This window comes from Zingiber officinale, chromosome 5B (genome assembly GCF_018446385.1).
Source record: "Zingiber officinale cultivar Zhangliang chromosome 5B, Zo_v1.1, whole genome shotgun sequence".
NCBI lineage: Eukaryota > Viridiplantae > Streptophyta > Magnoliopsida > Zingiberales > Zingiberaceae > Zingiber > Zingiber officinale.
Genome location: NC_055995.1, coordinates 60,230,087 through 60,254,919, shown reverse-complemented (window position 1 = coordinate 60,254,919; position 24,833 = coordinate 60,230,087). Strand labels below are relative to the sequence as shown.

The window sequence follows — 24,833 nt, the reverse complement described above, 5'->3', positions numbered from 1 at the left end:
GCCTGGAATGTGACGAAACTGCTCAAATCGAGATGCTCCACGTGGCGACGACTTTGCTGGATATAATTCGCCTTCCGGGCGCCCGGACCTCCGGGCGCCCGGACCACCTTGTTTCAGAAAACTCCCTTTTCCTGCAAAACAAAGTTAGTCTGAGGCAAATATACATCCTGTAAAACAGATTGTTAGCACAGTTAAGGTTCAACAGATGGATAAAAAGAGTATGACTTAGATTCCGTCTTTCCGAGACCGGAATCTAGTCACGATCTCGACTTAGACATCCGAAATGGATCTAAGCCGGATCGACGCCTAATGTCCCCTTCCCGGGAACGCGTCCTCACAGTCACTCCCCCCAATGACTTACCTCACTTACCTGCCAGACGTCCGGTCAGCCCGTCGACCCGTCTGGACTTCTCGCCAAGCGTCCGGTCAGCCCGTCGACCCGCTTGGACTTCTCGCCAGCTATCCGGTCAGCCCTTCGACCTAGCTGGACTTCTCGCCAAGCGTCCGGTCAGCCCGTCGACCCGCTTGGACTTCTCGCCAGCTATCCGGTCAGCCCGTCGACCTAGCTGGACTTCTCCTGCACACTCGATCAAAGTGTCAGACAATAACAAAACTAACTTAACCTATTTGCCATTCATCAAAACCTGGGTTAAATCGTTAGTGCTAACCGCACCAACAATCTCCCCCTTTTTGATGGAATGATAACCTGGTTAAGTTAGTGAAAACATATGCAAGAAACAACATGCATTTATGTGGTTTTTAAGTTAGTTTGTATTTTCAATTCTGGTTTATCCAACTTAACCACCTAACCCTCCCCCTTTGGCATTCATCAAAAATAAGCAAGGGTACACAATCATAGTGAAGAGTTTGTAAAAGTACAATTTTTAACACCAAGAAAAATAGTCGAGTTGACTTGGGGGAGACAAATTGATTTTTGAAAAGTATAAATTTAAAGGTAATCAAGTGTAACTTTTCAATCGTAAAAAAAATTTTCAAAACAGGTTTTTCAAATTTACTTTTCATTTTCTTTTAAAAAAAATGAATTTTTCAACTACGATTTTTCAAAACACAGCAAAAATTAAGCAAGTAAGAATTTTTCAAGAAGTAAAATTTTGCTAAAATAAATTTTTAAGGCTAATTTGATAAAAGCTAAGTTTGGAAAGTTGATTTTTCAAGCATATGTTACAAAACTGAATAAGTTTAAATTTGCAATATTCATCTTTTAAAATCAGGTTTTGAGATTAGGGTGGATTAAACTTAGTTAAATTTTACTTCTTGAAAAACTGGTGTTTTAAAAATAAGTTAGTTTTAACATAGATGTAAAAAAAACATTTTTCAAACACACATTAATTTCTCCCCCTGAACTTGACACTTATCTTTAACCAGCTGTCTAACCAATTAGGTACTAACTAACTATCAGAAGATAGTAGCTTTCACTTGGTTAGTCAGATTAAGTTAATTATAACCAGTCAGTGTTTGGCTTGACTGATGAACTTTAATCTGATTAATATCTGAATTGTATTTAACGTCCAGACTTATGCTGATGCACTGAAATAAGCATCTTAAGTCCAGACAGTTGGCCTATGCATCTCACCCCTTTCTATGTTTGTCAAACACAAGCAAGGTAAACCTAAGGTGTTGGTGAGATGCTCAAAAACTAGTCCTATGGGTACATGCTTTCTAAGGATGTAAAACAAGTCTAAGGCCAAAAACTATTTTTGAAAGTCTAAAAATGGAAAGTTTGAAAACATACAGTTTTAACTTATAAGTTGGTAAAATCATATTTGAAAGTATTTTTGAAAGATCCTAGCCTATCAAGATAGAACATTTTCAATGTAAGTCTGAAATACCACTAGATAGATCCAAAATAATTTACAGGTAGTGTAGTTACAGAAGTGAGTCATAACTAGATCTACTGAGAAGATGAAGGGGGTGGTCCAGACCCCAAGGATCGGAGAAGCGCCATCAGCTCAGTGTGTCGGGTATCCCCGGCAGCTCGTAACTCGACTACCTCTCGCCGAATGTCCCGATGAAAGTCAGAGTTCTTCTGCTGGAGACTCGCCATAGCTCTCTCTAGTCCGGTCATACGGTCGGCTAGAGAGCGATGAGCGTGACGTGGTGCTCGAGCTGGGGGCGGTGGTGGAGCCGGAGCGGCTTCCTCTGGAAATAGTGCGAGCATGAACTCGTCCACCTGTGCGTCTGGATCGGGCTGGTGCTGTGCCCCCCTCCGCCAAGACATAGTCCCGTCATCTCTATCTATCTGGATACCGGCTAGGGAAAAGTTCCGAGCGGCTATAACATCGAACTCGGTCATATGGGCAACGTCTCCTCTAGTGACATCAATGTGCAACGAGGACATATAGGATGTCAGAATGTGACCAAATGGCATATGGACTCGACTATCAGTCACGAATCCAGCAGAGTAGATAATGGTGGAGAAGATATGTAGGCTGATGTCAATGTCTAACCTATGAATTAGGGTGTAAAATACCGAAAAAAATAGATAATAATAAGGGGAGTTTTTTGGAATTTTTAGAAATTTTCTGAGAATTTTTCGGAGTTGTATGGCTTGGGTTACGGGGATGAAAACAGGACCCGGGAAAGCTTGTTTAGGTTACCCATTTAAGTGAGGAAAAATTTATTTTCTTTTTCTAATTCTTTTTTTCTTTTTTCTTCTTTTCCATTTTTCTCCGTTCCCTCCTCCTGTCAAGCCGCCCGATCCTTTCCCTTGCCCTAACCGCCCTCTCCCAATCGGCGTGCTACCAAAACCGCTGCTTTCCCCCGACGCATTCCATCTTCTCCTCTCCCCTTCTTCTGGTCTCCACCCCTCTTTGCGCAAATCTCAGGTGCCCTAGCCGTCTCCACCACTGCCGACGCCGAAGACTCCCTTCTCCTCTTTTCTGTTGACGCTAGCTTCGTCGGCCGACGAGAGCCAATCGAGGGTCTCCGTTCCTCTACACTAGTTCTCCAGTCGACGTCTCCTTCGCGCCGGCAGCCTGAGTCCCTCCCACCAGCCGACCTCAGCATACCCTAGTTTCCCTGCGCTGCGGCCGTCTCTCGACCCGAGCAGCACTATCGTCCCTGTGAGCTAACGCCGGTTCACTAGCATCTAGTGGCGAGTCTTTCTTCCCTCTCGATACTGCCTCTACATCTTCTTCCCCAAGGTGGTCACGCCTCCCGTGCCTTAGCATTTTTTTTGTGTGTGATTTTTTGATCTTCTGGATGACGGCGAGAAGAGGTCACCCTAGCAGTGATCTGGGAGGTAAGTGTTCTACCCTAATTGGTAAATTGGGTAGTTGATTTCTGGGTAGTATTGTTGGGTGCTGATAAGTGAATTTCTCTTCTTATTTTCGAGCAGTGAAGTTTCCAGCGGGTATAGTTTGCTGTGGGTTACTCTTGGATCCGGCAGTTACTGATTCCAGCAAGTTCCAGTAGTTTCTTGTTCTAGAAACAAAGCTGTGATTTGAGGTAAGACATAAGGACTTAATATATGTGTAGAATTAGGGCTAAAGTGAGTAAGATGCTATGATTGATTATGCTTAATTGTAAGTCCTAATTTGAATGGATTTCTTTGAATCGATTTAGGAGTTAAATGATCCAATTAAGGTTTATAATTGGATATGGATTTAGGTTAGTTTCACGGGGATTTGATTTAGCTAATTAATTTATATGTAATTAGCTAAATCTGTAGATCATGTATTACAGGACTCTAATTTGCGACGAGTTGCCTTATGTGGGATTTCTTTTGGCACGCGCGATATTAGAGGCGGGTACCTCTTGACTTATCTTTTATGATATCGTCATTTGGATATGCATAGTACTTTATAGCTTCAAGCAATGAACATGATTGTCTTTGGTATGCCACTGTTTGATATCCATAGCATGTTAGGTTTGTCGTTTGTTAAGTATCCGTGCTTATGTCTCGTGATTTGTTACCATGAGTATCTTATTTCCATGAGTACTTTATTACCATGAGTATCTTAGTTTCTAGAGTGACATACCATGCTTTACTGAGTTTAGGACTAGGTTCTGAATTTTTGTTTCTGGCATGTGTACCTAAATTATCTGATACTTAGGTTTTTATGCCATACCTGGCTTGTGTACCTCTATTTGTATATCATATATGATTCGTGTACCTAGACTCTGATTCTTCGATCTATGTATATTGTTGGTACATTTGTTATGGAAGGAAGATATGTTTAGGATCTAGGTTGTTATACCATAGAGGATCTGTATACCCTAGATTCGTGGATTTGACTCACTGATACTGTGGTACCCATATTATACATATATAGATATGGTTATGCTGATCAGTTTATGACTATGCTTAGTGTCATGCATCATGCTTGCATGCTGCGCGATTGTCGGCTCCACTATAGTTGAGCACATCGCCAGTTACATGTACTGCACACACCACCACTCATGGATTAGTGGTATATCAGACAGGTGTGTGGCGGTTCTGTTGTTTGGCTCCGTTGGTCTGAGGACTCAGCGTGGTAGCCGGCAGACAGTTCCGCTCTGTTTGGCTCCGCTGGCATTTAGTGTAGCAGCGTAGTAGCCGGTGGAGTTTGCTCATTGGTCAAGTGACTCAGCGTGGTAGCCGGCAGAGATACCTCCCCGTCATCGTGTACCTGGAGTTGAGAGCATTGAGCTCCCCCATTTATGATTTGGGGTCACATGACAGGAGTACTCCGACAGCATCCCGTCCACTCGGTCACTCATCAGGAGCAGTGACGACAGAGTGCACGGTTGTCATAGCTCTACCCACTCGGTCTCACCATTTGTGTGTGAGAGGACTGACTGGCATCAGGGGTGACCAGGACGCATCATTAGCATCATATGCATTGATGTATTTATATTATTGTGATTGTGTTTGCTGCATTTGGTTGCTGCATTTTGGTTGGATGCATACCTTTGACCTGCATACAGGATTATTGACACTTTCGGTTTGACGACCCTTTTGTCTGGATAGGAGTTCCTGGTGAGTACAGCTTCCTCAGTTACCTTTCAGTTTTGCATATTCCCTATATATGATTAGGAAGCTATATTCCATGTTTGTTGTTGTTAGATATATCTTACTACTCATGTCCATTGGTATTCGCTGAGTTGTTGAACTCACCCCCGTTGACACTATCTTTTTCAGGTACCAGGTTATTTATGGTGTCGCTTGGAGCATCCTGTCTGCTGGTCCCCACGTCACATCAGAAGACATATCTTCGCCTTTTTGTTATTTTTTTCTTGGTATATGAGATGTGTGTATTTGGCTTTGTGTGTTCCGATTTTGTGTTCGGAGTGTTACTTTGGTTGTCTGGTGTAAGCCTAGCCGGCTAGCAGTGTTTTATTTGGTTTTGTATGAGCTTGTATTTTATGTTTATCCGTTGTGTTGGTTTTGTTCCAGCCGTGTGGGATGATGATATATATATAACTGCGTGGTTGTGTGTATATTCCAGCCGCCTGTGGCTGATGTATATTATGTCTGTAGAAATGCTTCAGATTGTCACCGGTACGAGGGAGGTGCTGCCGAAATTTCTTCGGACAGGGACTCATCTGGGGCGTGACAATTTAGTGGTATCAGAGCAGGTATACGATACTTGCTATGTGTTCTGGATTTTTGAGATTTATCTGATATCAATTTATTTGGTATCAGAGATCGACTTACGAGTCTTATTTTTCCTGTGTTTCGGATTTCGTGTTTTGGTCTTCTCGATGTGACTTTTCGGGTTTTGGGACCTGGCAGCAGCAGGACATCTCCAAGCTATAGGAGGTATGTTGGTATATACTGTTGTCCTACCTCTCTGTTAGTATATGCCCTATATTACAGTTTATCATCTGTATTAGCATTCTTTATTAGTATCTGTCTGGTTGATGTAGCACGTATTATATGTGATGGGATAGTCACTGATCTTTACCGACCTTAATAGAGATTAAGGAATATAGTCTCTGCAAATCTTTCATATCATACCATTAGTAGTATTAACTTCTGTTACTACTAATTGGTTAGGAGATGGAGGCACATACCAGCCTCTGTTATTATTAGTGTGTAGTAGATAGTACCTTCATATTCATGTTGACTAGTCAGTAGAATACCGATATACTTTAGTTAGTTTTCGTCGGTAGATGATTATTGTACTCTGGTTAGATCGGTCAATAGAAAACTGATTTATACATATTGACTTGGGGTAGTCGTGGGTTGATTTACCTTAGACGCTTGTAGAGGCTTTATTTGTTCTTGATTAGTTAGTAGATGACTTATTTAGTTTTGTTGGTTTTATCAGTAGAGGACAGTCATACTCTATTTTAGAGGTTCGAATCGTTGGGTTATTTGTGCTTAGTATGGTATTTAGAGCACATTTGAGTACATGTTTTGTACTGACGTGGAAAAGATTGAATTGACAGTATACCATTGTCGATTTGGGTCAGTCTATAGAGGATCGATGTATCCTATTTCATGTGGACTTTAATTTTTGACTGTATGTACCTAGTGGGATAACTTAGAAGGTGACCCTACCGTTTCAGAATGTCAGGTTGATTGGGTCAAATATGTTGATTATCCCTAGCTTTGTTTCGTGTACATATGATTGTAATGAGTTATAGGAGTTCTCTGATGGTTAGTTCATTTGCAGGAAGTGTGAGTATTCACATCTAGATATGGTTATTGTATGTTCCTTGTGGATTATAGCTTCTTAGTTAGCTGTACGTGTCTGATTGACATATTGGAGGTATCTTGTTGATTATGTGTGATTTGTGAATGCACCTGAGTTTTAGTATGCCTTATTGGAAGTATATGTTGATTATACTCTTGGCATATGTGTATATTTGTCAGGTGAGTGTTGTTTGAGGGGTATTGTTGATTTTACCTACGATGATATATGCACACGGGTTCGGTATACATTGTTGGAGGTATCACGGTGATTTGTACCTATGATGTGAGTATTTTTGGTGTGTACCAATTGGAGGATTATGTCGATCATACATATGTTGTGTGTGCATGTGTGTCAGAAGTATGGTTGGTAGCATCATGATGATTCTACCTATGTTAAATGTAGAATATTAAATGTCTACATTATGATATTGGTTGTTTTACCCTGTCAACTAATTCTCCCATTAGTGGGTGACCGACCCACTAGGAGGATGATAAAGTTGACTATGGCTTTGATTTGCTTACTGGGTGGTTATACCCTAGGCTAACCACATTGATCTGTGGTAGAGATATCTTGTGCAGTCTCTAGTTAGATAGTTAGGTGCTTTGGGCACTTATGTATTGTTGTGGTAGAGCGTAGCTCCCACATGTTATGGATCGTTTGTGGTAGAGCGTAACTTCCACATATTCTGGATTCCCACATATTTAGGGATTGTTTTGTAGTGGAGCGTTGCTCTTACATATTGCGGATTGTTTGTAGCGGAGCATTGCTCCCATATTTATTGTGGATACATATTTTGGATTATTTGTGGTGGAGCGTTGCTCCCACATATGGAGGATTTCTTGTGGTAGAGCGTTGCTCCCACATATGTGGTATTTCGTGTGATAGAGCATTGCTCTCACACTGGAGGTTCTATTCTTTGGTGATTATATATTGTTGGTGATCAGATTCCTGATTTGTTGTTGAGGATCTTATGGTTAGGAATGTCTGTGATACGGACATTATGTGTCTTGGTTTTACCATTAGTGCTTGCGGTGCCCTAGATGTTATCATGGACTCGATGATTTGGGTATCCCTAGAATGTTTGGATCGGTTTCCATTGTCTTTGTTGACGATGTTGTGATCTATTTCGGATCCGCGGTGAGTCACGTACACCACCTTTGCTTAGATCTAGAGATGTTTCGACGAGAACATCTATATGTGATGATCAGTAGTGCTTATTTGGATTGTCTTATGTGATGATGATTGGGACACGCGGTCACCAGTAGGAGTATACCGTGGTTCCACAGGAGATCGAGGTTGTTACCGTTGGGAGTAGACGGAGTCGATATAAGAGGCTCGCAACTTCCTTTGTTTGACTCGATATTTCCGGAGATACGTTGAGGGTTTCTCACGGATTGCTATGCTACTTACACGCCTGATCAGGAAAGGCGTGAAGTTCACTTGGACTGAGGTTTGCAAGACCAGCTTATAGGAGCTGAAGTGGAGTTTAGTGTCGGCTCTGATTTTTGGTTGTACCTTCTGGAGAGGACGAATTCGTGCTCTATACCGACGCATCTCTACTGGGTTTGTACGCTGTTTTGATGCAGCACGATAGAGTAGTCTCCTATGCTTCTCGTCGGTTGAAGAAGCATGAGAAGAACTACCCTGTACATGATCTGAAGCTTGTCGCCATTATTTTTGCCATGAAGATTTGGCGACATTATTTATATGACGTTACATTTGAGATTCTCACTGACCATAAGAGTTTCAAATATTTGTTTTACTTAGAAGGAACCTAATCTCAGACAAAGGAGGTGGATGAAGTTCCTGAAGGATTTTGATTGTACCATTAGCTATCACACATGGGGAAAAGCTAATGTGGTTGCCGATGCACTTAGCCGGAAGTCTAGAGGGACTTTAGCTGTAAAATACGGTATCCAAATAATAATTAAATAATAAGGTTATTGGAAAAATAATCTTATTGGATTTTTCAGGAATTTTTAGGAATTTTCTGGGATTTAATCGGAGCCCATATGACGTATTTTAAGGGGATCAATTATTGGGTTTAGTGAAAGCCTATTTGGAATACCCTTTAAGTGGAGTGATTGAGGAGTTAACTTAGGTTTTAATGAATTTAAAACCTAAGTACAAATTTCCCGATTCTTTTCTTTCCTTCTCCCTCACTACCGCACGCCTTCTCACCCGATCCCCATTCTCATCTTCTTCACTCGTGCCCTAGCCTCCATCTCTTCTCACCGGCGCCGACTGCCCGAACCTCAATCCGGCTATTGTTCTTTCATCCCTAGCCACGAATACTCGCCGGAAACCAAGCACACGAGCTACCTCTTCACCGTTCCTCTCCCGATTCGCCCTCATCGCGGCACCTGATTGCCGACGTCGATTTCCCCTCTTCTCTGTGGCCTAGCTGTCTCCCTCCCTCTCTCAGTCCGATGCTGCGCCACACGTCTCCACCCGATGCCGCTGCCGCCGTTGCTATTGTATCGTCGCAGCCGTCGGCCTGGTGAGAGTCGTCGTCGCCCATGTGGCAGAGCCACAGTCGCTTGCTCCTCTCCTCAAGCAAGCTCCACAGCGCTGTCGCTGGTTGCCATCGTCAACAACGCCGCTCCTCTTCGCTTCTTGACGCACGCCCGAACCCATGCCGGCCATCACCGACGCCGCCCTTATCATTCAGGGCTAGCCGTGGCCAGTCTTCTATACGCCTTCGGCTCCTCTCCGGCCACGAGCAGGGGGTGGTGGGGTTGTGCCCATGAGCCGATTTCCCCTCTCCCATTCCACGTGATGCCACACCGTCGCTATGCCTTGGTTTGGATTCACCACCTTTCTCCGGATCGCATTGCCCTCTTCACACGAGTGTTTTCTACTGCGCCAGCTACCACTGGTTCGTTCTTCACCTATCTCGACAGCCACATTCTGTTGGTCTTTGCCAGATAGGTATCTGCTGATGGAAGATTGTGTTAATTAGGTTGGTTGACCCTTTTTCAGCTCCGGCCGGCTTTGTTGAGGACGATCCACAGATTCGGGCCACCTATTTCTGGTCATGGATCCTTTCAATCATGAGCGACCAGCCATTTACTTGAGTTCGGGTAAGTGTTGGAGTAGTTTCATTATGATTATTTGGCGTTTGATTGACGTAATGGTTTCATGATCGATATTAGGATTATTAGATTTCTGTTGTAAATTATTAGGGTTGGAGTTATGATCCATTGGATGAATTAAGGGTGTATTGATCCTAGAAATTTTGCCATGATATAGTTGATTAACTCACAAGGAGTTTGGGTTAAAAAGATTAAACATAATCTATGGAGAATGATGGATTAATTAGGGTTAAGTAGACATAACTCTAATTTTGTGGTTAATCAATAATCGTATTTGATGGTGGCTATCTTAAATAGGTATGTAGAATTGATTTAGCTATTTACTTCATGTGTAAGTAACTGAATCTGTTAGTCATGGAATTGCAGGACTTGGTTTTGAGACGAGCGTCTCGACGTGTGATAGGTTTATCACGATCGACGTATAAAGGCGGGTACCTCTTGACTTATCTTTTATGATATTGTCTTTGGATATGCATAGTATTTTATAACTACAAGCAATGAATATGTTTGTATTTGGTATGTCACTGTTTGATATCCATAGCATGTTAGGTTTATCGCATGTGACGTATCCGTTCTTATATCATGTGATTTATTGCCATGAGTACTGTATTACCATGAGTATCTTAGTTTTTAGAATGAGTGACATACCATGTTTTACTGAGGTTAGGACTAGGTTCTAGACTTTTGGTTTCAGTCAAGTGTATCGAGATTATCTGATACTTAGGTTTTATGCCATGACTGGCTTGTGTACCTCTATTTGTATATCATATATGATTCGTGTACCTAGACCTAGATTCTTGATATGTGCATATTGTTGGTACATATGTTACGGAAGGAGATATATTTAGGATCTAGGTTGCTATACCATAGAGGACTTGTATGCCCTAGATCCGTGGATTGACCTACTGATACTGTGGTACCCATATTTTGTATATATGGATTTTTCTATGCTGATCAGGATATTCCATACTTATTATGTTCAGGACATAGGTTTTTGATATTCTGTCTGACCTGTGTATTCTAGATTTTGGTATGTGACCATCGCTTTTACAGTACCCATTTTGTATATATGGATATGGTTATGTTGATCAGTTTTTGTTATGCATAGTGACATGCATCATGATTGCATGTTGTGCGATTGTCGGCTCCACTATAGTTGAGCACATCGCCAGTTACATGTACTGCACACACCACCACTCATGTATTTGTGGTATATCAGACAGGTGTGTGGCGGTTCTGCTGTTTGGCTCCGTTGGTCTGAGGACTCAGCGTGGTAGTCGTGACAGATTCCTCTGTTTGGCTCACGGCATTTAGTGTAGCGATGTAGTAGCCGTGACGGTGGACTGTTGCTCCGTTGGTCGGTGACTCGGCGTGGTAGCCAGCAGATGTCCTCCCCCGTCATCTTGTACGGGAGTTGAGAGCATTGAGCTCCCCATTTATGATTTGGGGTCACGGGCGGTACACGGACATCCCGTCCTCGGTCACTCATCGGGAGCGATGGGCGAGTGCAGTTGTCACAGCCCTACCCTCGGTCTCGCCATTTGTGTGAGAGGACTGACTGGCGTCAAGCGCATCATTAGCATCATATGCATTGATGTATTTATATTATTGTGATTGTGTTTGTTGCATTTGGTTGTTGCATTTTGGTTGGATGCATACCTTTGACTTGCATATGATTATTGACACTTCGGTTTGGCGACCCTTTTATGCGGATAGGAGTTCTGGTGAGTCTGACTTCCTCGATTACCTTTCGGTTTTCGTATTCCCTATATGATTAGGAAGGTGTATTCCATGTTTGTTCTTTTAGATATATTTTACTTCTCATGTCCAATGGTATTTGAGTTGTTGAACTCACTCTGATACTATCTTTTCAGTACCGAGTTATTTATGGTGTCGCTTGGAGCATCTTGTCTGCTGGTCCCCACGTCACATCAGAAGACTTATCGGTTTTACGTATGTTTTGTTTGTTTTATGTATCGGTTTGTTTAGCTCTATACTCTGGTTTTATTTTTTTAGTGTTGACGTTGTTATGTGGTATTTTGTATTTATGTTATTGGTTGTGTAAGTCTAGCCGGCTAGCAGTTTTGTGTTTTGATTTTATGCGGTAGGGTGGTGCTTATTTTTGCGTGGTTGTGTCGAGGTGAATTTGATATTAACTACGTGGTGTTTGTTTTCTTTTATTGTTATTATTCGGCGCATGTGGCTGAGGTATATTATACGTAGTAAAGTTTGATTGTCCGTGAGGGAGATCTTTGAAATTTCTTGGACGGAGACTCCTCGGGCGTGACATTAGCTTGCCACAGGTTGTGGTCAGGTGGTTACCATGGTTGCTCAATCGTCGATCGGGCGAGGATCAAGAGCCCTAAGTGTATTTGCGGGTTATTTGCGGCCGGATAGCTTCGGGTAGGCAGAGTTCACACGACGAGGAGGGTATTATATACTTCGAGGTAGATAATCTCATCCGGTCTTATAAGAGTTACTTCCGGAGGCTCATCGCTCATGATTTGCTGTCCACCCAGGCGGTACCCGTGTGTACCAAGATTTGAGGTGTTTCTATTAGTGGAACGACATGAAGGAAGACATCGCGGATTTTATAGCTAGATGTCTTGTCTATCAGCAAGTGAAGGCCGAGCATTAGAGATCTGCCGGCTTACTTCAGCAGATTTCTATTCCTGAGTGGAAATGAGAACATATTACTAAGGACTTTGTGGTGAGTTTGTCGAGGACATGACGAGACCAAGACGCGATTTGGGTAATCGTTGATCAATTAACCAAATCTGCGCACTTTTTAGCTAATCAGAGGACAAATTTCCTGGATCGATTGGTAGATCTGTTTTGCCGGGAGATCATCAGATCACGTGGTGTCCCGTTGATTATTATTTCGGATAGAGATCCCGATTCATGTCTCATTTTTGACAGAGTCTGCAGCAGACCTTGGGCACGCAGCTCTGTTTCAGTACAGTTTTCCATCCTCAGACAGATGGATAGTCACAGCGGACCATTCAGACTCTAGAGGACTTGCTGAAGTCTTGTGTACTAGATTTTGGAGGCAGTTGGGAGGACCATTTGCCGTTGGTAGAGTTCGTCTACAACAACGGTTTGCATTCGGCTATCCAAATGCCACCGTTGAAGCGTTGTAAGGTAGGCCTTGTCGGACACCCATTCTCTGGGATGAGGTTGGGGAGGCCCAGTTATTAGGACCTCATAGAGCTCAGTTTGAGACAGGGTTGGCCCATACTATCAGACGGAGGATGTTAGAGGCATAAGACTGCCAGAAGAGTTATGCTGACCGGAGTCAGAGACTTTTTAAGTTCTCCATTTGCGACCAGGTATTTCTGTGAATTTCACCAGGTATTTCTGTGAATTTCACCCACGAAAGGGGTGAAGAAATTGGCCTCAGAGGTAGGCTAGCCTGCGATACATTGGACCTTTCCTGATCTTGGAAAGGGTTGGAGCGGTAGCTTATCGTTTAGTGCTACCACCAGCGTTGGCGGGCGATCACGACGTATTCCAGGTGTCTATGCTGATGAGGTATATATCCGATTTGACACATGTGCTGACAGATATCTCAGTTCCTTTTCAGCCTGGTGTTACCTACGAGGAGGTTCCGGTACAGATTTTAGATCGGAAAGAGCGTTAGTTGTGGAACAAGACTGTTTGGCTGGTTAAAGTCGGATGGCAGCATCATACGAACGAGGAGGTTACCTGGGAGCTCGAGGATACTATCCGAGCTCGATACCTTCATCTTTTCACTTGAGGTATGTGATTTTATGGTTCCATTCAGCATTTATACTGTTTAGCATTTGCTATTACTTGTTGATGGTATATAACAAAATTTGGGGATCAAATTTTTATTAGTGGGGGAGAATGTAAAATACCGAAAAAAAAGATAGATAATAATAAGGGGATTTTTTTGGAATTTTTAGAAATTTTCTAAGAATTTTTCGGAGTTGTATGACTTGGGTTACGGGGATGAAAACAAGACCCGGAAAAGCCTGTTTAGGTTACCCATTTAAGTGAGGAAAAATTTATTTTCTTTTTCTAATTCTTTTTTTCTTTTTTCTTCTTTTCCATTTTTCTCCGTTCCCTCCTCCTGTCAAGCCGCCCGATCCTTTCCCTTGCCCTAACCGCCCTCTCCCAATCGGCGTGCTACCAAAACCGCTGCTTTCCCCCGACGCATTCCATCTTCTCCTCTCCCCTTCTTCCGGTCTCCACCCCTCTTTGCGCAAATCTCCGGTGCCCTAGCCGTCTCCACCACTGCCGACGCCGAAGACTCCCTTCTCCTCTTTTCTGTTGACGCTAGCTTCGCCGGCCGACGAGAGCCAATCGAGGGTCTCCGTTCCTCTACACTAGTTCTCCAGTCGACGTCTCCTTCGCGCCGGCAGCCTGAGTCCCTCCCACCAGCCGACCTCAGCATACCCTAGTTTCCCTGCGCTGCGGCCGTCTCTCGACCCGAGCAGCACTATCGTCCCTGTGAGCTAACGCCGGTTCACTAGCATCTAGTGGCGAGTCTTTCTTCCCTCTCGATACTGCCTCTACATCTTCTTCCCCAAGGTGGTCACGCCTCCCGTGCCTTAGCATTTTTTTTGTGTGTGATTTTTTGATCTTCTGGATGACGGCGAGAAGAGGTCACCCTAGCAGTGATCTGGGAGGTAAGTGTTCTACCCTAATTGGTAAATTGGGTAGTTGATTTCTGGGTAGTATTGTTGGGTGCTGATAAGTGAATTTCTCTTCTTATTTTCGAGCAGTGAAGTTTCCAACGGGTATAGTTTGCTGTGGGTTACTCTTGGATCCGGCAGTTACTGATTCCAGCAAGTTCCAGTAGTTTCTTGTTCTAGAAACAAAGCTGTGATTTGAGGTAAGACATAAGGACTTAATATATGTGTAGAATTAGGGCTAAAGTGAGTAAGATGCTATGATTGATTATGCTTAATTGTAAGTCCTAATTCGAATGGATTTCTTTGAATCGATTTAGGAGTTAAATGATCCAATTAAGGTTTATAATTGGATATGGATTTAGGTTAGTTTCACGGGGATTTGATTTAGCTAATTAATTTATATGTAATTAGCTAAATCTGTAGATCATGTATTACAGGACTCTGATTTGCGACGAGTTGCCTTATGTGGGATTTCTTTTGGCACGCGCGATATTGGAGGCGGGTACCTCTTGACTTATCTTTTATGATATCGTCATTTGGATATGCATAGTACTTTATAGCTTCAAGCAATGAACATGATTGTCTTTGGTATGCCACTGTTTGATATCCATAGCATGTTAGGTTTGTCGTTTGTTAAGTATCCGTGCTTATGTCTCGTGATTTGTTACCATGAGTATCTTATTGCCATGAGTACTTTATTACCATGAGTATCTTAGTTTCTAGAGTGACATACCATGCTTTACTGAGTTTAGGACTAGGTTCTGGATTTTTGTTTCTGGCATGTGTACCTAAATTATCTGATACTTAGGTTTTTATGCCATACCTGGCTTGTGTACCTCTATTTGTATATCATATATGATTCATGTACCTAGACTCTGATTCTTTGATCTATGTATATTGTTGGTACATATGTTATGGAAGGAAGATATGTTTAGGATCTAGGTTGTTATACCATAGAGGATCTGTATACCCTAGATTCGTGGATTTGACTCACTGATACTGTGGTACCCATATTATACATATATGGATATGGTTATGCTGATCAGTTTATGACTATGCTTAGTGTCATGCATCATGCTTGCTTGCTGCGCGATTGTCGGCTCCACTATAGTTGAGCACATCGCCAGTTACATGTACTGCACACACCACCACTCATGGATTAGTGGTATATCAGGGCAGTGTGTGGCGGTTACATTGTTTGGCTCCGTTGGTCGAGGACTCGGCGTGGTAGCCGTGACAGTTCCCTCTGTTTGGCTCGCGGCATTTAGTGTAGCGTAGTAGCCGGCAGACGGTGGACTCTGTTTGGCTCCGTTGGTCAAGTGACTCAGCGTGGTAGCCGGAGATACCTCCCGTCATCGTGTACTGGGAGTTGAGAGCATTGAGCTCCCCATTTATGATTTGGGGTCACGGGACAGGAGTACTCCCGTCCACTCGGTCACTCATCAGGAGCGGTGACGACAGAGTGCACGGTTGTCATAGCCCACCCACTCGGTCTCGCCATTTGTGTGTGAGAGGGTAGCGTCGGGGTGACGGGCGCATCATTAGCATCATATGCATTGATGTATTTATATTATTGTGATTGTGTTTGCTGCATTTGGTTCTGCATTTTGGTTGGATGCATACCTTTGACTGCATGATTATTGACACTTCGGTTTGTGACCCTTTTATGCGGATAGGAGTTCCGGTGAGTCTGACTTCCTCGGTTACCTTCGGTTTGCATATTCCTATATATGATTAGGAAGTTTTATTTTTGTTGCTGTTAGATATATCTTACTACTCATGTCCATTGGTATTCGCTGAGTTGTTGAACTCACCCCCGTTGACACTATCTTTTTCAGGTACCAGGTTATTTATGGTGTCGCTTGGAGCATCCTGTCTGCTGGTCCCCACGTCACATCAGAAGACATATCTCCGCCTTTTTGTTATTTTTTTCTTGGTATATGAGATGTGTGTATTTGGCTTTGTGTGTTCCGATTTTGTGTTCGGAGTGTTGTTTTGGTTGTCTGGTGTAAGCCTAGTCGGCTAGCAGTGTTTTATTTGGTTTTGTATGAGCTTGTATTTTATGTTTATCCGTTGTGTTGGTTTTGTTCCAGCCGTGTGGGCTGATGATATATATATAACTGCGTGGTTGTGTGTATATTCCAGCCGCCTGTGGCTGATGTATATTATGTCTGTAGAAATGCTTCAGATTGTCACCGGTATGGGGGAGGTGCTGCCGAAATTTCTTCGGACAAGGACTCCTCTAGGGCGTGACATAGGGCATAATGTAAGAATGAATGGAATGGGCGCATCACAGCGATGTCCCGAGTTGTCAGTGGTAAAATGCAAAGAACTACAACCCTATAAAGAGCGTAGTCCTGGACCCGAAGTTCTACTGACCTAAACTGTGTCACAGTGGGATCTCTCTCTCCCCCGAAAAAATACGAATAAATCGTTTCGAGAGTAATATGTGAGTAGGGATCTTCGAATGGTAGATCCCTCGGAGGATAGCACAAAAAGGAGCAAGTAGATGGACGCAACTCTAAAAACTCTCTGATAGTCATAGGGGAAAATACGATATCAGTGCCTGCTGCCCTAGTGGTATAGGTGAGATCGTCTACTTTCACTAGGTTATTGCAAAATTCGGCACACAGACTTATGTTTATTGGACTGGTACATTCGACAAGGTTCCTTAAGTTATAGTGGCCTATAACCTCTAAAGCGGAGGGACATGACCTTAAAAAGAACGATCTATCTATGCAGGTAGTCCTAATGGCCTTATAAATGGTTGACTCAAACTTAATCCTAAGTTCGTCTGTGGGAAACCTAGGGTCTGTACTAGCATTGGAGGGTCCAGCACCACTATTTGTTCGTTTCCTACTGTATATAAATAAAAGAATATTCTAAGAAAAGATTGAGAAGACAAATTCTAATAAAATTTTCAGAGAGGGGAAGAATTTTTACCGAGGAGCCATCGAAAAATATAGATTTGACGACCTCGGTTGAATCGCAACAGCGTCTTCACCGCAAGAAAATTTAGATTTAGAGTACTTTCGCACTGAGGTTCGGAGTGAACCTTGGCAAAAGTGAAAATTTATGGTGCAAAGATTGGGGGCGCCTGCTGCCCCTTATTTATAGGGGACTTCGGGCGCCCGGATCCCCATCCGGGCGCCCCGGAGGGGAATACCAGGAGCGCCCGCCCCTGGTTTTTGACTACTTTTTTTTTTTTTTTTTTTTTTTTGAAAATTAGGTTTCAAGTTAAGTTTTAAGTTTAAAATAATTTTTTAAGTTTAGAATTTTGAAATTAATTTTTTAAGTTTAGAATTTTGAAATTAGTTTAAAATTTTGAAAATAATTTTTAAGTTTAAAATTAAAATTTTGAAATTAATTTTTAAGTTTAAAATTAACATTTTGAAATTAATTTTTAAGTTAAAATTAAAATTTTGAAATTAATTTTTAAGTTTAAAATTAAAATTTTGAAAATAATTTTTAAGTTTAAAATTAGAATTTTGAAAATAATTTTTAAGTTTTAAAATTTTGAAAATAATTTTTAAGTTTAAAATTAAAATTTTGAAATTATTTTTTAAGTTTAAAATTAAAATTTTGAAATTAATTTTTAAGTTTGAAAATTTTGAAAATAATTTTTAAGTTTAAAATTAGAATTTTGAAATTAATTTTTAAGTTTGAAAATTTTGAAAATTTTGAAAATAATTTAAAATTTAAAACTAGAATTTTGAAATTAATTTTTAAGTTTAAAATTAAAATTTTGAAATTAATTTTTAAGTTTAAAATTAGAATTTTGAAATTAATTTTTAAGTTTTAAAATTTTGAAAATAATTTTTAAGTTTAAAATTAAAATTTTGAAATTAATTTTTAAGTTTAAAATTAAAATTTGAAATTAATTTTATGTTTAAAATTAACATTTTGAAATTAATTTTTAAGTTAAAATTAAAATTTTGAAATTAATTTTTAAGTTTTAAAATTTTGAAAATAATTTTTAAGTTTAAAATTAAAATTTTGAAATTAATTTTTAAGTTTAAAATTAAAATTTGAAATTAATTTTAAGTTTAAAATTAAAATTTTGAAATTAATTTTTAAGTTTAAAATTAAAATTTTGAAAATAATTTTTAAGTTTAAAATTAAAATTTTGAAAATAATTTTTAAGTTCAAAATTAAAATTTTGAAATTAATTTTTAAGTTTAAAATTTTGAAAATAATTTTTAAGTTTAAAATTAAAATTTTGAAATTAATTTTTAAGTTTAAAATTTTGAAAATAATTTTTAAGTTTAAAATTAAAATTTTGAAATTAATTTTTAAGTTTGAAATTAGAATTTTGAAATTAATTTTTAAGTTTAAAATTAGAATTTTGAAATTAATTTTTAAGTTTAAAATTTTAAACCTTATTCATCTCACCCGATCTATATTATCAATCAGGGAATCCTATGATTTTGTGAGATGAAATTAGATAATTTTTTTTGTTCATGGAGTTTTGGTTTAACTTGAGTTAGATTCAGATTTAGCTTTGGTCTCCACAAATAGGCATTCTTCGGATAAATATCTAAGCTTGGTGAGTCACATGGACGTCATTAGAAGTAACCAACCTTTTGAGATTTTCCGAATAGTCTTATCCACGGAGCTTAGTACTAAATCTTGGTCTAACTGATTAGGATCCATTTAAGGGTAGCTTCGGTCAGTTCCACTTGGCCAAATGCACCAGATCTAAGCCATATCTTTCTAGACATGCGATGCACAAGCTTCCCTAACGTACTATCATCCAAAAACTTCTCCAGTATCATGATTCAAGTTAAACTTGGTCTCTTTTTAACTAATCCTAATTACCCTGCCGGGTTAGTTTATTTTGGGTTACCCTGTCGGGTAGGTTAGTTTTGGAGGTGCCAGCTATTCTGGAGCCTCCCCCTGAATTATTGGCCATTAATTTAGATTTTAGTTTTAGGCTTGTGTCGATTCTTTTTATAGTTATAGTTAACTTGGTGATAATTTTGTTGATTTTTAAACTGTTTAGATTTTGAATTTGATTTAGGTTTGTATTTTGGATTTTGGTTTGGTTTATACACTTTTATATAAAGTATTTTTTCTTTAGGTATATAATATTGATTAAGTCCTACTTGCGTGGTCAGACACGCTTTCGGAACCTAAGCTAGATTGGTTGACTTGTATTGGGTTATTAATGATTTGAAGGTTTTATTTGAATTCGACTTATATCCTAGTCTGGTTTTATTATAACATGCTTTTTGATTATTTAGGATTAGGTCTAAATTTTTTGATCTTGTTGTGAATTTTTCTAACATCTCCTTTAAATTGTTTATTTCATTTTTTAATGATAAATTCTCCTCCTCAAGTGTTAGATCTTGAGTTGGATTCAAATTTTTTAATTGTTCCTTGAGGTTCTGATTTTCCTCAAGAAGTAATTTGTTTTCATTTTCTACTTTGGTTAATTTACTATTTAAACAAGAAATGATTCTAAAAAACTTTTTGTTTAAATTAAAATATACCTCATTCGAGCCTTCAGAAACGAGTACGGACTCGTGGCTTGTTTCGGGTTCGGACCCGTCTTCATCTTCCGACTCATTTTCAGTTTCGGCTTCGCGGGCCATCAGTGCGAGGTGGCTCTGATGTTTCTGCTCTTCTTCCTCCGATTCGTCCGAGGAGTCATCCCACGTTGCTTTGAGTGCTTTCTTTTTGGTTGGCTTTGGTTTGTCGAACTTCAGTTTTGGACATTCGTTCTAGTAATGTCCCTTTTTGTTGCAGCCGTAGCAAGTCACGTTCTTTTGTTCTGAGGGAGAGCTGATCTTTTGAAGGTCCTTAAGCTCCTCTTTCTCCTGGTGAACATTTTTCTTACCAAGTTCACCAGGTGTTCTTCGTCTTCGGAGTCTTGGTCAGATTCTTCTTCAAATTCAGGCTTGCTTTTCTTTTCTTTGGAGGAACCTGCAAATAGAGCTATACCTTTCTCGGCTCCAGCATTAGTTTGTTCGTGTAATTCTAATTCACAGAAAAGCTCATCTAATTTTAAGTTAGAAAGATCCTTAGAAATTTTGTAGGCATCCACTATTGATGCCCACAAACTATTACGTGGAAAGGCGTTTAATGCGTACCTTATTAAGTCTCTGTTCTCCATTTGGTGGCCTATCGCATGAAGCCCGTTGAGGATGTCCTTGATCCTCGCGTGTAGTTGATTCGCTGTTTCTCCTTCCTGCATTTTTATATTAAAAATTTTATTTAGAAGCAGGTCTCGTTTTGTTACCTTAGCGTCGCTCGTTCCCTCGTGCAGTTCGATCAACTTGTCCCATAGCTCTTTAGCGTTTTTGTGTGGACCGACTCTGTTCAGTTCTTCTCTTGTCAATCCGCACTGTAGAGTGTTGATCGCTTTATTTTCTGTTGATGCTTTTTTCTTGAGATCTGCTGTCCAGTCTTCAGGATCCACTAGATTCCCGGCGTTGTCCACTGGAATTTTGTAGGGTCTCGTAATGCTCATCCACTGGTCGAAGTCTGTTTTGAGGTAGACCTCCATGCGCTTCTTCCAGTAAGGGAAGTCGTCCCCGTTGAAGAGTGGAGGTCGCACTGTGCTGAATCCTTCTTGTTGGGACATTCTGTGCACAGGTAAATAACCAAAAAATATCCCAAGACTTGGTCTTGGATTAGTAGTGCGGGAAGAGAAAAATAGAAAAAAATCTAGATTCGTGTTGCACTAATTTAAATTGATTAGATAAATATTAAGTCAACGAAACACCAGTTTTAAAATTAATTATCTAACAAAAACAAAGCAAAAAAATTCACCCCCTGTCTGATTGGTGGTTGCACCAAATCAGAGCGGTACCTGCTCTGATACCACTTGTAGGACCGTTTAGATTCGATAGAGGGGGGGGTGAATATCGATTCGAAAAACAAGAGTTTAAACGCAGCGGAAAAGTAAAATAGACACAATGGTTTTACTTCGTTCGGAGCCTGTGAGGATTCCTACTCGAAGGCCCGTGGTCCTTGACCACTTTCGTTGGGCAATCACTAGCAATTCGGAATAATGATTACAAAAGAACCGTACAGGGAATGCTAATGGCGAAAACAAATACCGACACAAAGGAAAAGAGCGGAGCGTAGTGCCGAGCTTTGTTGGCGTCGCATTGAGCGTCGGCGGCAAGACCGGTGAGAAGAGTTCGACGATTGATTTGATTGATCGAAGCTCCATGCGGGGCTTCTTTTATATCTTGTTCGGCGCTGGATCCCTTAGGCGCACGGAATGTGACAGCCTCAAATCGAGATGGTCCACGTGGCGGCGACTTTCTTGGATAAATTCGCCTTCCAGCGCCGGATCCCAGGCGCCGGACTCCGGCGCGGACCTCCGGCGCCGAATTCTCGGACGCCGGACCACCTTGTTTGAAAACTCCCTTTTCACGCAAAACAAAGTTAGTCCGAGGCAAATATACATCTGTAAAACATATTGTTAGCGATTAAGGTTCAGCAGATGGATAAAAGTGTGACTTAGATTCCGTCTTTAGGGACGGAATCTAGTCACGATCTTGACAGACATCCGAAATGGATCTAAGCCGGATTGACGCCTAATGTCCCTTCCGGAACGCGTCCTCACTCCCCTCCGGTGACTTACCTCACTTACCTGCGGCGTGATGGCGTAGATTATATACTCTTTTATGCATGTTTTATGCACATTTACATACTTTGAGCATGCTTGATCTATGCATTTTATACTTGCGACTTTCCTTTTAGCATATTTACTCTTTTGGTTCGGAGATCTGCTTGTGCATTTTCTGTACACGAGTCGATTTGGTGAAGAATCTACATCTTTGGGCATGCATTGGAGGAAGCGAAGGGAGAAAGGCCGTGTACCTCACACGGCCATGCACTGGGATGGAGCTCGGGTGGAGTTTGGCACCAACAGAAGAGGAAGATGACATGGCCGTGTGAACCTCGCGTAGTGTCATGTTGAAACCAACGGGCGAAGCCTTACATGGCGTGTGGATCTACGTAGTGTGACTCGAGACCAACCGGTGTGGCCGTGTGCACCACAGTGTAGCATTCCGAGAGGAGGGGTTACGGCCATGTGGGTCCTGCAGTAGTGCGGCTTTGGGAGAGGGAGCAGGGACATGGCGTGTGAATCTCACGGCCGTGTCACGAGGCCGTGTGGCGCGATTCCCTCCTCTATTTAAACCCTTCTTCATGAATTGAAAGTGGATCTCTCCCCTTTGGGAGAAAGCAAGATTTGGTGGTTTCCTCCCATTCTTGGGAGGATTTAAGGCGATTCTTAGGGAGATCTCGGCGATTTCGACTCCGGAGCGTGATCTGAAGACGAAGCTTCTTTGTAGATAAGTTTCTCTTTTTCCTCTTGGTTTTCTTGGATTGGGGATTCAAGGAATGCTTGTAATCTCTATTCTTTGGGTTTTCTTCCTCGATTCATGGAGTAGATCTTGTATTCTAGGATTAAGGGAGTATTTGTATGATGGATTGATGTAATCTCTTATGGATTTGCCATTTTCTTGTTTCAATGACATTATCTTGCTTGTATCAATTAGATCTTGAATGATTGATGGTGGTTTGTTCTTAATTCTCATTCTTGATTGATTGTTTGGATTTCTTATGGACTTGGTAAGGATAAACTCTCACTCGATCATCCAAGGGATCCACGTGACAGGTGCAAGCCCGTGTAAGGACGTTTGAGAGATAATCTTGAAGAGGAAATAGGAATATTCAAGAGAGTAGGATGGATTCTATGATTAGCTTCTTGTATCTTTATAGATTAATAAGGTGTGAGCTTCTATGTTGATATCCGAGGAAGGCATAGTAATAGGTGCGCTTCTGTGTAAGGACAACGTAGGTTCATGTCTAATTAATCCTATTTAGATACATTTCTCAGTCCTTAGCCGGTTGTCTATTGCAAGAGGGAACCGACAACTTTCTACATGTTTGGCAATTGAGGAATAAGAATTGGTGAACCATTTACATTCAAGAAATCTTACAAAGAAACCGAAACTCCTAGAATCTCCCTTTATCATAACCCAAAACACTAAACTCTTGTTTGTTGATCTCTAATATTAGATTTGTTTACCTTTACTTTGCTTTTGAAACGATTGGATAGTTGTTTAGCTAATTCGCATTGAGACATTTCTAGTGCTTATTCCAGTCCCTGTGGATACGATAATCTTTTATATTACTTGCGACATTTCCGTACACTTGCGGAGCGTAACAAGTTTTTGGCGCCGTTGCCGGGGACTGCGCTATAACATTAGGAATTATCAATTGAGTTAGACTAAACATAATTTTTCTTTTTTTTCTTTTGATTTGCATAGTTATAACTAATTGTTAGAATTCTGTTTTCGTAAGTTTTTCCTTTCTTGAATAACATTCTTGACAACTCTTTTTGTTGGAATTCTAATTCTAATTCTAACTTTGCATTCTTGATTTCTAGTACTCTAATCTAACTTTTCTCTGTTTTCTCTTTTGATCTTGTTTCTTTCTTCTTTTCTTTTGTAAACATATCTTGCAATTTTTAGCATATGAATTATTCTAGACATTTTTCTTTTTTCTTTTATCTTTTCTTTCTTGTTTTCATTATGCACTTTCTTTCTTGCAATTTAAATTCTGCATTTGCTTTCTTGCTTTTCATATTGCATTTTATTTCTTGTTTTTGATTCTTGATAATTTTCTTTTTCTTCTTGAATATCCATGAGCACTAACATGTCAAGCAGGACCATGAGAAATTTTTCTACACCCTTTTCTGCAAGATTTTTATCTCCCATTGTGCAACCTCAAATTGAAGTAGAAAGTTTCCAACTAGACCCAGAGATAATTTTCATGATACAAGGTCACAAATTTGGAGGAGAAGTATCAGAAAGTCCTTATCTGCATCTTGAAACATTTTTAGAGATTTGTGATTTGGTGAAATGTGAAGGAGTATCAGCAAATGCAGTTCGATTGATGACATTTCCTTTCAGTATCAAGGATAAAGCAAGGACTTGGCTATATTCTCTCTGTCCTCAAAGCATCACAAGTTGGGAACAATTGGAGAAGCAATTTCTGAATCATTTTTTCCCTCCAAGTAGAACGGTGTATATGAGGAATTGCATAACAAATTTTGCTCAGGCATATGGAGAATCATTATTTGAAGCATGGGATAGATTCAAGAGTCTTCAAAGACAGTGCCCTCATCATGGTTTTGAAAAATGGTTGATTTTGCACATATTCTATGGGGGAATTTCTTTCTCAGACAAGACTTTATTGGATTCATCAGCTGGAGGTTCTTTTATGGACAAAAGTGTAGATGAAGCTTATTCGTTAATTGATCAAGTGACATTGAACCTCCATGAATGGTCGAACAAAAGTTGGATGGAATTTCCCTCAGATATTCAAGAAGTGAAAGCTATAAATGTAAGAGAGCCTGTCAAACAAAATGAAATTCAACCACCTAAAAATGTTGAAATTCACAAGTCACA

At 40.5% G+C, this 24,833-nt stretch overlaps 1 non-coding gene across 1 annotated transcript; it reads right to left on the bottom strand.

Moving 5' to 3' along the window:
• Positions 1-24,451: 24,451 nt before the first annotated feature.
• On the bottom strand, positions 24,452-24,557 carry LOC121988053. Its single transcript, XR_006113815.1, has one exon. It is a non-coding gene; the product is annotated as a small nucleolar RNA R71 (small nucleolar RNA).
• Positions 24,558-24,833: the final 276 nt, after the last annotated feature.